Raw genomic sequence first — 13,109 nt, 5'->3', positions numbered from 1 at the left:
ACCAAGAGCAGCCAGGTTTATATATATTTTTTTAACAGACTTTCCAAAGGGACCTGACGGACTGAAAGGGGGGGAGAGTTCCAAAGTTTGGGCACTAGCCAACTAAAGGAGCTACCACCAATAAGAGCACTCTTCACTTTGGAAATGGTAGCATGCATGTCAGCTTCAGTTCCTAAGTTCCTAGATGGTACGTAGGGATTGATAAAAGTTTAGAAATGCAGTTGTCACTGTTAGCAAAATCCTTGTAGAAGTAACTAAGGGCTTTGAAGGAAGATCTCTGCTGCAGCGGGAGCCTGTGCAGCTTGTTGAGCATGGCCCGAGTAGAAGCCCCATTTGGGAAATTCAGCAAAAGGTGTGCCGTGGCATTCTGCACACGTTGGAGTCTAGTCGTGTGAGTCTATGACAGAACAAGGTACCGAACTTTACAGTAATCCAGTTTGGACAGAATGAGGGCAGCAAGGCTAGCTTTGTGCCACAGGACGGGAGAAATCTCAACTGGGTCCTGTGAAGTTGGTTTCAATGAAAGTAGAAAGCTGCTTGTTGACAGGATTCTCAATGATCTTTGAAGAAAGTGGATGCAGATAAATGGGGCGATAGTCTTTAGGCCCTGTTGGGTACAACAAAGGTTGATTAAGGAATGGGACCACCATGTCATGCTTCTACTGCAGGGGGACCCGGCACAAAACCAGAGGGATATTTAACTTCTCACATACCAAGGAGTGAACAACCTCCAGGCCCTGCAACAAGATGGAGAAGAGTGTTGGGTCAAGCAGTAAGCCAGACTTGACTGATGCATGGAGTAGGGTCAGATACTCCGATTCTATGGACTTAAAATTCAGCAGCCTAGAACCGTCCTCTGGAGGAATGAAGCAGGCACTCAGAATAGAAGAGTCTCTGCCTTTAGTAGGAAAGGTGATGTTAGAACTGAGATTTCTCTACGCAGAGTATAACCCCGGTACAAGCAGGATCCACCACTCTAGTCAAGGTAAGCTAGATACATATTAAAAGATAACCCTCTGGTAGCTTAGCACAGAGCAGTCAGGCTTATCTAACAAAGCAATATGTAAAGTATTTGTGCAACACACAGTAACACAGTGAAAACACCACAAACATACTCTACACAGGGATAAAAGATTAGATTTTATTTTTGTGAGTAAAACAAGACCTATACGACAAAAATCCAATTAGTAGAACCGGAGTTATGACATTTTAAAGAATAAAATAAAAAGTAGTGCTTAAAAGTGGTGGACCTGGGAAAATCCAAAGTTCAGGCTGACCGCGATGGAGGACTCATGCAGGTCCCACTAAAAAAGTACCTTGGATGGACCAAGCGTTGATGTCAAAGAATCAATGCATTGGTTCCAATCCACACAGGCAATGAAGGCTTCAACTATGAAAACCTTTGCGATGGAGGCAGTGCATTGTCATTGAGCCACGCTGTCCATCTCCGTAAAGTTGCGCAGGCCATCAAAGTGATGCCATTGATCAGCTCCAGCATCAGCGTCGAAGGGGAATGTGTCAATTCTGATCGGTGCAAAGTTGTCATTGAGTCAAGTTTGATGGGTAGGTATAGCACAAGTCACCTTTCAAGGCCCCAGGACTTGATTGACACCACTTGGCAGGGCAGGACTCACAGATGACCTAGTCCAGGTGCTTTTACAGGGTTGAAGGAAGTCTTGATGGCCCTGATACTTCAGAACAGGGGGCTATGTTTCAAAACCTTGGTGTCATTCTGGGTTTAAGCCAGGTAGGCCCAGCTCTAGTCCTTCACAGTGCAGACATCACCAGGCAGTAGGGCAGCACAACAAAGCAAAAAAGCAGTTCTTCCAGAGCAGCAGTCAAGCAGATTGGCAATCCTTGTAGCATAGCAGTGTTTACTCCTGGCAGAGTTCTTCACAGGTCCAGTAAAAGACGGTCTTGTTAGGATCAGAGACCCAGTACTTATACCCAGTGGTACCTTTGAAGTGGGTGGGGTGACTTCAAAGCAGGCCTGTGAAGTGCACAGGTCACCATTTCTTCCTAGCCCTGGCTCCAGACTATCAGTAGGCGATAATCAGGCCTTTGCATGGAAAAAGGGACACTGCCTATTCAGGTGTAAGTGTCAAATCTCCGTTCTCTTCCCGCCCAGGAAGAGCTATCCGAATGCAGATGAATGCCGATGAGTTCTCTGTCACACCCACCCTTCCTGTGTTTGTGGCTGTCTACAGGGAATGCACAAAGTGTAGCTGTCACCTACCCCTGACATGTATTTGAGACGGACTTTAAGGCACACAGAGCAGTAAGACAAAACAAATGTCCACTTTCTATAATTGTTATTTCTAAAAAAGTATTGCTAGATCTAACCTTACAAGTAAAGAGGCTTCATCATTACTATTTCAAGGATATGAAACATGAAGCAGCTACTATTTTTAATCAGGAACTACAGCTTAAAAGTGTATTAAGGAATTCACAGTGCTAGTCTATGAGAGGAGTAGGCCTCACAGTAATAAAAAAGAAAATTAAGCTGTCACTACTAGGAAATCATGTGAAAATGAAAAGTACACGTCCTATCTTTAACTTACACAGGACCCTGCCACTAGAGCTACCAAGGGTCTGCATTAGGAGTGACGTATGTGTAAAGAAAGGGGAGTTTAAGGCTTGGCAAGTGGTTCTACATGCCAAGTCGAAGTAGCAGTAAACTGCACATGGAGGCAATGTAATGGCATACCTGAGACAGGGTTGAATTGCTACTTGTGTGGGTGGCTCAACCAGTGGTGCATGCCCACTGGTATAATTTAGATTGCAGACCTTGGGTATATGATATACCATTTTACTGTTACAAAGTAAACTAAAGGTGCCAATTGGGTATACACCAATGCCATGATGTTTAGGGGAGAGCACATGTACATTAGCACTGTTCAACAGTGGTAAAGTGCTTAGAATCTAAGGCCAACAGCAAGGTACAGCAAAAAGAAAATGTAAGAAGGAAAAAAGTTGGGGGAAGACCACCCTAAACATGACAGAAGTCTTAGAAATAAGCCCCCCTTTTCAGAGAAAATTGAGCTAATGCATCACAGCCATATTCTGATGGCAAAGTGGAAGCTGAGACTAGGGACAGCAAAGAGAGTGTAGAAAAATTCACAAGAAGAGTTATGGACAGTTTGTATCTTATTTGTATAACAGTCGTGTCTAGATTGCTTAATACAATAGTGATTGTACTACAGAGCTGCCATGTAATCCACTTTGCAGGCTGGATCGGAGGAACTGTGCCAATGGCGCTCAGGGCACTTGCAGTTCCTTTTAAACAACAAAAGTTCATCATTAAATTGTAGAAGGGCTAGATGGTGCCTGTGTGGGATGCGGCCCGCGTCGCTCCCGCCCGTGAAACTTCCCAGTGGGCAGAAACAGAAAAGGTAAACAGAACTTTCCTCCGGAGTATGATCTCCGGTCCTTACCTTTATGAGCAGCTCAGGCACAGTGCACCAGGCGTCCTCTTGTGGTTGAAGTGGAGACCACGGATGCCAGCCGTCTGCACCTTTGACGTACCTCAGACGCTGCATGGCTGATCATGCCGGTTACGAGGCTCTGACGTTCCCTTCTACAGTGTATGCAGAATGCACGGCCGTGGGTCGCGGAAAACCGGCCTGGCTACTGGATTACCAGGTGGACTCCCCTCCTCCTCCCAGGACGTTGATAAAGAGGTGAGGGGAGGGAAAAATCAATAAGGGGCAATTGAAAAAGGAAACCTCAAGTCCAGCGTTTTGGAGAGTGGTACTGGGGCCCAACTGGGGAATATTAGTGTACCCGGTGATAGTAAAGGGGAGCAAACCTTATTCTCTACTCTGTTTTCAGGCAGCAGCAAGTCTACATCTGTAAACACGAAACCATGCAGGGGGCAAGGGGCATTATTGGCCAGCAGGCAGGCTGAGAAAAAAGGAGAGGGAAGGTGGACGCCCCTTCCCCATGAGATCAAAAGGACATAGGGACCCTGAACAACTCCAGTCCTTCTCAGAGTAAGACTCCACTCCTGATTGATGATCCCCAAATTGAATCTATAATTAGTACAGGGATGCCCGGTGGTGCAGCTCCTATCCCGGGCATCAGGGGAGATGGCCCCCCTAAGGTGAAAAATAACGGCGGCCTAGACCAGGGCAAAGAGACACAATCGATTGAGGGGCACATGGAAGCTTGTTTCAACCCCAGTTCATCAAACGGCTCACACTGAAGATACTATAGGGCCTTCTTTGCAGCTGGTGCAAGACCTGGGGAGGTTGGTAAACGAGTTGCCTCCAATGTGTACAGCTGGGTCTCCTGATGCCGGCGACAATTTTTTCTCACTGACAAATGAGTCAGAGCTCTCAAATATTGGGGAGTAATCATCCTCCCTAACCAATGTTCCAGTCTCAGATTCTTCATCCAGTGATGTCCCGGAAGAAACTACCTGTGCACTCAACGTAAGTTGTCGTGGAGGGACTCTAGGGGGAAGAAGAAGAGGGATATGAAAAAAGGGGAGCAGGTGGAGATGCCTCTAAAGGAAGCAGTGGGGATGTCTCCTTGGGCAATCTTCACTGGGACTATTCTGCGTCTCGGCTGGCGTTCTCCGGTGAGGAACCTGAAAGATCTACAAAACAAGGCAATACGGAAACATCTGCCATACAGCCGCAATATTCCTCTGTAGAGGGATCTCTGGTGACAATTCTTCAAACAATAAGGCAGGTTCAAGATGAAACCATGAGCTCGAGTCACCAGGCGAGGCTCGCTACTAAAAGCCTGCATGGGACTGTAAAAAAATCAATAAAACCTGCTCAGACATTGCCAGCAGAATGACTATAGTTGAGGAAAAAGGCGAATATTTGGAATCTGATGTTAAGCCCTTAAAACTGCAAGATGCGTCACAGGCAGCAAAGATGGTCGATGTCCTCTGGAAGCCTGAAGAGTGCGAAAATAAAGAGAAGCATAACAACTTGAGAGTCCTGGGGATGGCCGAGGGAGTGGAAGGCTTTGATGTACGTTCGTACATTATATTTTTCTTCAATGGTGCCTTTCCTGAGAAAACCAATTGGGACTCGAGCTCGGAGATTCAACGTACCCACAGGTTTCCCCAAATGATGTAGAAATCTCAACCCAACAAGGCCTAAAAACCTAGGGCGATCTTCTTTTACTTTGGGAATTTCCTGTTGCGTCAAGAAGTTTATGATCAAGCATGTCCCAACGCAAAGAAGGATTTTGCGTGTATTTGCCCATGCCACAGTTGAGAGGTGATGGCAGATGCAAGAGTTGTTTAAGCATTTTCAACAACTTGGAGTGGAAGTTTATCTCCTAAACCCTGCCGGCTTAAAAGTGACTTAAAAAGGGGAAACACATTGTTTTACGTCAGAAATTGTTGCTCAGGAATACCTGAAAGAAATTGGTGGAGGGAAAGTTGATAAAATATAGTGCATCAAAATATTTAGTGATTGCTGTGTCTTGTCCCTGGGTTAAGTAAAAGAAGGTAAAACCGCCAGTTAGCTGGAATCACTTTGGGGCTTTAACGATAGTGTAGTCTTAATATATTCAGGCTGGAATGGGGTATTTAGTCCAAGGGTTTTGGTTGTTTTCTTTTCTCTTTTTTTCTTAAGGGGGTCACGGGTTGAGAGTGACTGGAAATGCACCCTTGCATAGGCACCATCATTCAGGCTTCTGGCCTTATTGCTTATTTGGTGGGGGAAGGAGGGAGGGGACAATAGGAGGGGTACTGGGAGGGTGCCATATGGGAGGATAAATGGACATAAGAAAACGGAAGAAGAGATAATGGAGGTAAGGACAAGAAGATATTATTGGGCAGCTAGGGCAAGTTGTTAAACGTGAGATATGTAACTGAAAAGTTAGGATATAATACCAATGAGTAAACTAAGATTTGCCTCGGGGAACATATGTGGCCTTAACGACAAGAAAAAGAGAGCTAGGGTAACCTGGGAATTGCAAGCTTTAGCTTCAGCTTTATAATATGCCTTCAAAAGACCCATATCGAGGGAGCGATTGTTTGGTTTTAAATTGCTTGCGGGCACACTTCAAAACATGCAGACTTGTGGGGTTGCAGTTATGGCTAAAAGGAATTTGATCCAGTTTTTCTCACATGTTTGTACTAACAGTCTGGGGAGATTGGTTATCCTGGAATTTTGGTAAAATGTTTGTACTTTTTCATTATGTTCTATATATGGGCCCATTCTAGACCATGCTGGGCTAAATGATTGGTTGAATAATGAACTTGTGTCCTGGCCAACTCTCATTGTTCTGTGCGGCAACCTAAATATTAATTTGTCTAATAGCTGGTCTTGTGAGGAGCAATATAAATACTACGGCAGGAAACCCAGGGTATTCCGATCTCTCAAAAGTCTTTGTAAACATCATACCCTGATTGTTGGGTGGCAGATCAGGATGCCAACCGAACATGGCTTTACATTTTTCTCTTCACCCCACCAGTCACATGCCATCTTGACTTTTTTTTATTTCACATTCTCTAATCCAAGACGGTGATTTTGAAATTTTCCCTCAGGTCATGTCTGACCACAACCCTCTAGCTTTGGTAATCAAGTGGGGTGGCCTCATAGAAAAAGCAGTCAATGGAGTTTTGAGTGGGCATTATTGGTAAATGAAAGATATCTAATCGACATGAGAACCTGGATAGCAACGTTCCTTAGTGAAAATATTGGTAGCACTTCCCTCAAAATAGTCCGGGATACATTAAAAGCTGGGATTCGGGGGGAAACTCTCCAGTTCTCACTAACTAGGGTCAGGAAGGAAGAACAAAAGATGTGAGAGTTGTATGCCCTATTAGCCTTGGAAGAAGAGAAATGAATAATTGCCACACAACAGGGGGGTGATAGTAAAGAAGCGCAGATTGAGGTTATGATTGCTAAAGCAACTATAAACGACATCACGATAACAAAGATATCAGCGAAATTCTTAGTTTATAGAAAACAAGCTTATGAATATAGAGAAGAGGTTGGGCGGACACTAGTCTTAAGGACTAGGCAAAAGATCGGCCAGAACAAACTTACGGAGATAAGGGATCCAGTCCTGGACATGATTTCTGATCCAGAGGGTATAAGATTAGAATTTAAAAGATTCTACCAGGAATTTTAACTGGCAACCGGTATGGAGGATCAGTATGACATCACTAATTTCTTAGATGTAAGTGCAACAATGACATTTGATGAAGAGGAACAGGCAGGGTTAGAAGGGACCCCCCTGTGGGAAGAGATTCTAACAGCTATTTCCTCTTTGGCGAACGGGAAGGCCGCTGGTGAAGACAGCATTCCAAAGGAATTTTATAGAAGATTTGCACCGGAAATTAGGGAATGCCTTTTGAGACTATTTAAACATATATTTGACGGAAATAAACCTCCCCCTTCATGGTCTCAAGCAAAGATTGTGGTCTTCCCTAAAAAGAACAAATCTTCAAGGGATCTCAGGTCCTACAGGCCGATTATGCTCATGAATGGGGATTCTAAAACCCATTCTAAAATCTTAGCCTCTCGTCTGTCCCCTATCATTAGTAAGGTAGTGAGTGGACGGCAACATGGATTTATACCCTAGAAGAGCACTACTGATCATATTAGGTGGGTAATTACACTGTTCGATGCCACCCAGGTATCAGGAGACCCTATGGCCTTAATTTTGTTGGATGCCGAGAAGGCATTCAATAGGGTCTCCTGGGGCTACCTGTGGAAGTGCTTGAACAAGTAAACATAGGGTCCGAATTTCAGCAAGCACTTGAGGCGCTATACTATAAACAGAAGGCCAGGGTGTTTCTTGCTGGAGAACTCTCTGAGTCATTTACAATTTTAGGAGGGACTAGACAAGGCTGCCCCTGCTACATATTGCTGTTCTCTCTGTATATTGACCCTTTTATTCGAGTCCAATGTAAAGATCCCCCCTATGACATACAACGGGTGGGATACCATAATGCTCTCCTATGCTGACAACATCGCCGTAGTTACTACCGAGCCTGCTACCGCAATTGTGGAGATAGAGAATGAAGCAGGGAAATTTGGACATATTGCAGACTATTCTTTAAATAGGGATTAGACTGTAATTCCAGTTAATCATAAGTTATCTTGGCAGGATCCACAGGTGGCCATGAGTGCAACATATTTGGGAATTGCTATTACGCTTGATGTAAACCCGGACGTGCTATGAAACTTTTGATGCTCCCCAAAGACCGTGGAGTGTGGGGACTCCCAAATCTAAACTTGTATTACGGGCTATGTTCCTACAGAATCTTGGGCCCTTATTACAAGAGAAAATATTGTGGAAAGTAGGTGTTGACTATTTTCCCTCCCCATTTGAATTACTGATAGGTGAAGGGGCTTGGGGGAACTTATGAAGGCAAATTGAGTTAAGCTACTTCAAGCGTGTTCATTTTAAGACCTTACGGAACGCCTTTGAGATTTGGACTATAATCCGTAAATTGATGGGTCTGGGCTGACTTAAATTCTACACTCCTCTGAATAACAACATAAAGCTTCCAGGATTTTTTGCAAATCAATATATCTCACGCTGGGTTAACACTGGTTTAAATAAGGTGGGCCTTGTCTTCTCCACTAGAGGGATAAAAACATTTCAAGAGATTAGAGAAGAGTTTGGTCTTAGCTATAAAGATTTCTATACGTTTTTACAAGTCAGGGATTTTCTTTTTCACAAGACCGGAGGGCGAGCAAATTCGTACAGTGAGATCTGGTTGATGTCTTGCTAGCTGAATGTAAACCCTCAATAGGATTTATCTATTCCCTTCTTAACAAACACATGAAGGATGATATAGACAAACATTCACAGAGATGGCAAGAACAACTGGCTATCTCAGATGCCTGTTTCCGGGAATCCATTGCTCTTGCTCAGGCATCCTTCACATCATCTAAATTATATGTTCAATTTTATAAATCATGTTTTAATTTATACTATACTCCCAGTAGGATTATTAAATGGGGGGTTGGTAAAGGCACTCGAAGCCCTAGATGTCAACTCAGGGGGGCTGATAATGTGCATATAATTGCCACTTGTTCTTCCTTATCTCTCATTACGACCCAGATGACTGATTTATTTTCAAACAAATTGAGTATTCAGGTAAATCTATCCCCTGCAGTGATCCTCCTGGGAGTATCTGAATGTGAGGGAACGGCAAGAGGCAGAGAGATGGTCTTTATGGCTATGACCATCTTCCGCTTATGTATCACATCAGCCTGGTTAGACAGCAATCCACCAGTGTTTCAACAATGGCTAGCCACGGTGCTGGCTGTTTGCAATTTATAAAAAGCAATCTTTCTAAGGAAGGGGATTCGTAATAAAAGGATGGGCCTGAGATGGTGGTGTCCATTATTAGATTGGGTACAGTTAAGGAGTGTTGAGGTTAGGCATGATGCACTTTAATCTGGCATTCACATAAAGACCCTGCCACTCTGTTTGTCCTTAATAGATTTGTTTATAATTTCTTTATCTTTCTGTCCTTTTTGGTATTAACTGTATGACTTTGATTGAATCTGTCAGAAAATATGGTATTGTACTATTTATCAAATATATTTGTATTTAATTGTGTGGCAGGGTGGGTGGCGAGTGTACGCATTTTATTGGGCTAAAATGATGGTCTCTTTTTGCTTTCTATCACATATTAAATGATTTCAATTGAAAATAAAAAAATTATTTAAAAACCTGATTTACCAGAGGAGCAATTTGGTCTAATGCTCCGCTAATCCAGTTATACGATTGTGCATTACCCATATGAATACATCTATCCTACATGGGCCTGCTGGTATCTTGTGATTAGCTGAATCTTGAGGGGATCACCTTGCCCATACAAAATTGGCAAGAGCGTGACTAGTGGGCAGCTTATCATAGAAAAGGAATGGCAAGATAGATAGACCAGGTCAGTGAGCAAAGAGGGTAAGTTACTAACAGGGAATAGTTTGAAAAGTATGTACCTAAGTGTGTGTGGGGTGGAGACAAATTGAGAGAGCTGTAAACCTCCAAATCTGCAGCCAATACAGTGACAGCTAAGCGGGTAGTGTCATCAAAGTGTATGTTAAGATCCCCTACCACTATAAAATTAGAGTAGCGAAGAACTAATGGAGACAGAGCATAGGCTAGAGAGGTGGCAAAATTAGATAAGGGAACAGGAGGATGATAAATCAAAGTCCCTGACACAGTGAAATTTTAAATGAGGGCTAGAGCAAAAAAGAACGTTTCACACCCATCAATAGGTAGCTCGGAGAAGGTGCAGTGCAATGTCTGCTTCAAAATGATGGCGATTCCTCCCCCCCTTTTAGTTTTCCAGTGCAGTCTCACAATGTTGAAACCTTGGGGAATAGCTTGTATTTTTGTCAGGGGAAGAATCCTCAGTGAGCCAAGTCTCAGTCAAAAAGACTGCCCGGCATATGCTCTTCAAGAAAGTCCTGTGCCTCGAATTTGTGCTTACCTAGCGAACTACAATTAAAAGAGAGGAACTTGGCAGAAAGCTGGAGCTGGAATGCTGCACTTACCGCCTCTCTTTGTAGCAAGGAAGCCAAAACTGGAAACCTGTATTTATTATGGCAGGTTTCATAATTGATGACGCTCATTGTGTGGCCGCAGGCTTTGGGCAGAAAAGTCGCGAAGGTTCAGCAGCCCCTGTTTAGAGTATGCAAGGGGACTGACATAAAGAGGACCAGGAGTCCTGATCCCTGGCACCGTCAGAATGCAGACAAATGCAGACAGGCTTGTCTTAGAGGCACCTTTGGTGCGACAGCTTCAAGGCCATTCACCATGCGTGGTAAGATAACCCGCCTCTTCAAAAGGGGCATAACTATAGGCATGACAAATGCCAAAACCAGGAGGGCGAAAAACAGCAGGCTAGAGAACTGGCAAAACAAACAAAATGGTGAGAAACATAAATCATAAAGACATTAAAAGCAATGTGGGCAGCCTCTTCAAAGATGGCCCCCAAAAGGTATGGAGCCAGGCACCTCCACACAATACAACCACTACAAGGAAAGGAAAGTGAAAAGTGTTGCATCTCTTGCAACAATATATCAGCAGTGATCGGTTGACAGCCTAGCGCTCATAATGGGAACTGAGATCAGCACGAACGCGCACATACATAATAAAATAGCCTGCCTCCTAAAAGGGGGTGTGGCTTTGGGCATAACGAACACTGAAATCAATAGTACACAATCAACATTTGTTGATTGCTTACAGTCCAGAGGTGTCACTCATCAGCGCATTACCCTGAAATGGCCCCAAGCAAATATGGAAGTAGTAGAACATTTTATGAGGTCTCTTTCCTGAGAGAATATTGGCTCACACCGCATAGTATCAAAGGAGTTAGACCATGTCTGCATTTTCTCAGGTGGCGTGACGTATCCCATACCCCAACACAACATTTCAACCCTACCACAGAAAGTGGTGACAAGTGAATCAATGTCAGAAAGTGCTGAATCAAAAGGTTGAAACAAAGGAGAGCCTGACATAACATGCTGCAGATCAGCGATCTGGTAGTGATTGAGGAAAAGTATCCTGGCAACAAATGTCACCTTCCTTATGAGATTTAACACTGGCAAATAATCAGGATCAGTGATATTCAGAAAAAAAAGGAGTTCATCATCAGAAATGCCTAATTTTTAAAACTATTATTGACATCACTGCCTACAGGGAATGCTGTAATGGAAGATTATCCTCAAAGCAACAAAATGGAAGGAGAAAGTGGTGGAGACAAGTCAGATGACAAGGTGGGGAATTCCCTCACCCCCTCGAGTTCCAGTTCACCAGGTCCTTACTAGAGTTGCGCCCATGACTTGTCTGGTGAAAACAGATACAGCCTTTCTCATTCATCTAACATAAAACTGGCAGAATACAGCCAAGTCTCAACCAGAAGAGGAATGGACAGGTATCACCTGAGGCTGTGGCCCATGTTGTCCCACAAATACAGAGATTTTGGGCTTGACTAAATCAGAATGGAGCTAAAGGGATATCCACTGTTTTGTGAACAAATAAGGGGGTTCCCCGTGGGTAGCTTAAGGATATGGCAGGAAAAAGGGGGGAAAAACCATTGAATAGAAAAGGAGAGTACCCTGCCTCAAAATATAAAGGCCCTAGCTAGAGGGTCCAAGAGATATACATAGAGGGGTGGTTAACCTAGGGATTGACACTGAACATCACAATCACATGGTCAAATCAAATAGACTAAACAGTTCATATTGAAAAATATATTTTTTATTTTTTGTTTTCTGATAACACAGACATAAAAAGTTTCTTCTTAAAATATAGAAATATATTTTTTAGTATCTCAGCAGTGCATATAGGTCATAAATAAAACAAACATACATATAGGGACAATAACAGAAGGAAAATTTGTCCTACCCAGTAACGGCCAATACTTAACACACACTAAATCATTCACATTCAATCCTTCCTTACTCTAACTAGTCTAGTATCATACATCATTCATTCTATCAGTCAATTTTCTACTCCTTGCGGGTATAGCACAACGATGGTTCATGTGCTGGTTATGTCAAGATGTTAATCCGGATAGGTGGTTTTAGCTACGGGTCCTGATGTAGTGAGGACAATAGCCGTATTCCTGGAGACATACGCCGACGCGCGTTTCGGTGACAGGCCAGTTAGGCCGCACCTTCGTCAGGGCAAGGGGCAGTATACTGGGACGGGCACAGAGATAAACTTCTGCAAGATAAGGAGTAAAACATGCATTTTACTTTCATGTATGTATATATACTTTTCAAATTACAGTTCAGTGCTAGCAATAAACATTCATCATCATAGATGGGTTACTACATATTTCAGACATTTAAAGAGACTTCCAATATTTCAGCATGTTATTTTGTACATCTGATAAACACTGGAGCAATGCTCCTATACCTGACCGTTGATTGCCATGCAGTGTCAAACCTTCTAGAGACACTCCCTAGGATAGATTCCCCGAAAGGTGAAATCTAAAAGGCATCATGATAGCCTTGACTGTATGGACCAAAGAGCACATTCAATACCACACAAATTCTTTACTCACACATAGGTCTATAAACTGTTTTTATCATACATATTAAGACAGTTCATAGTCTCTCTCAACACTCCTCTCTTTTGAACACGCATGATTCTGTAGTGTA

The sequence above is a fragment of the Lissotriton helveticus genome, chromosome 3_1 (assembly GCF_964261635.1).
Source record: "Lissotriton helveticus chromosome 3_1, aLisHel1.1, whole genome shotgun sequence".
Taxonomy (NCBI): domain Eukaryota; kingdom Metazoa; phylum Chordata; class Amphibia; order Caudata; family Salamandridae; genus Lissotriton; species Lissotriton helveticus.
Note: the sequence above shows the minus strand (reverse complement) of the source record.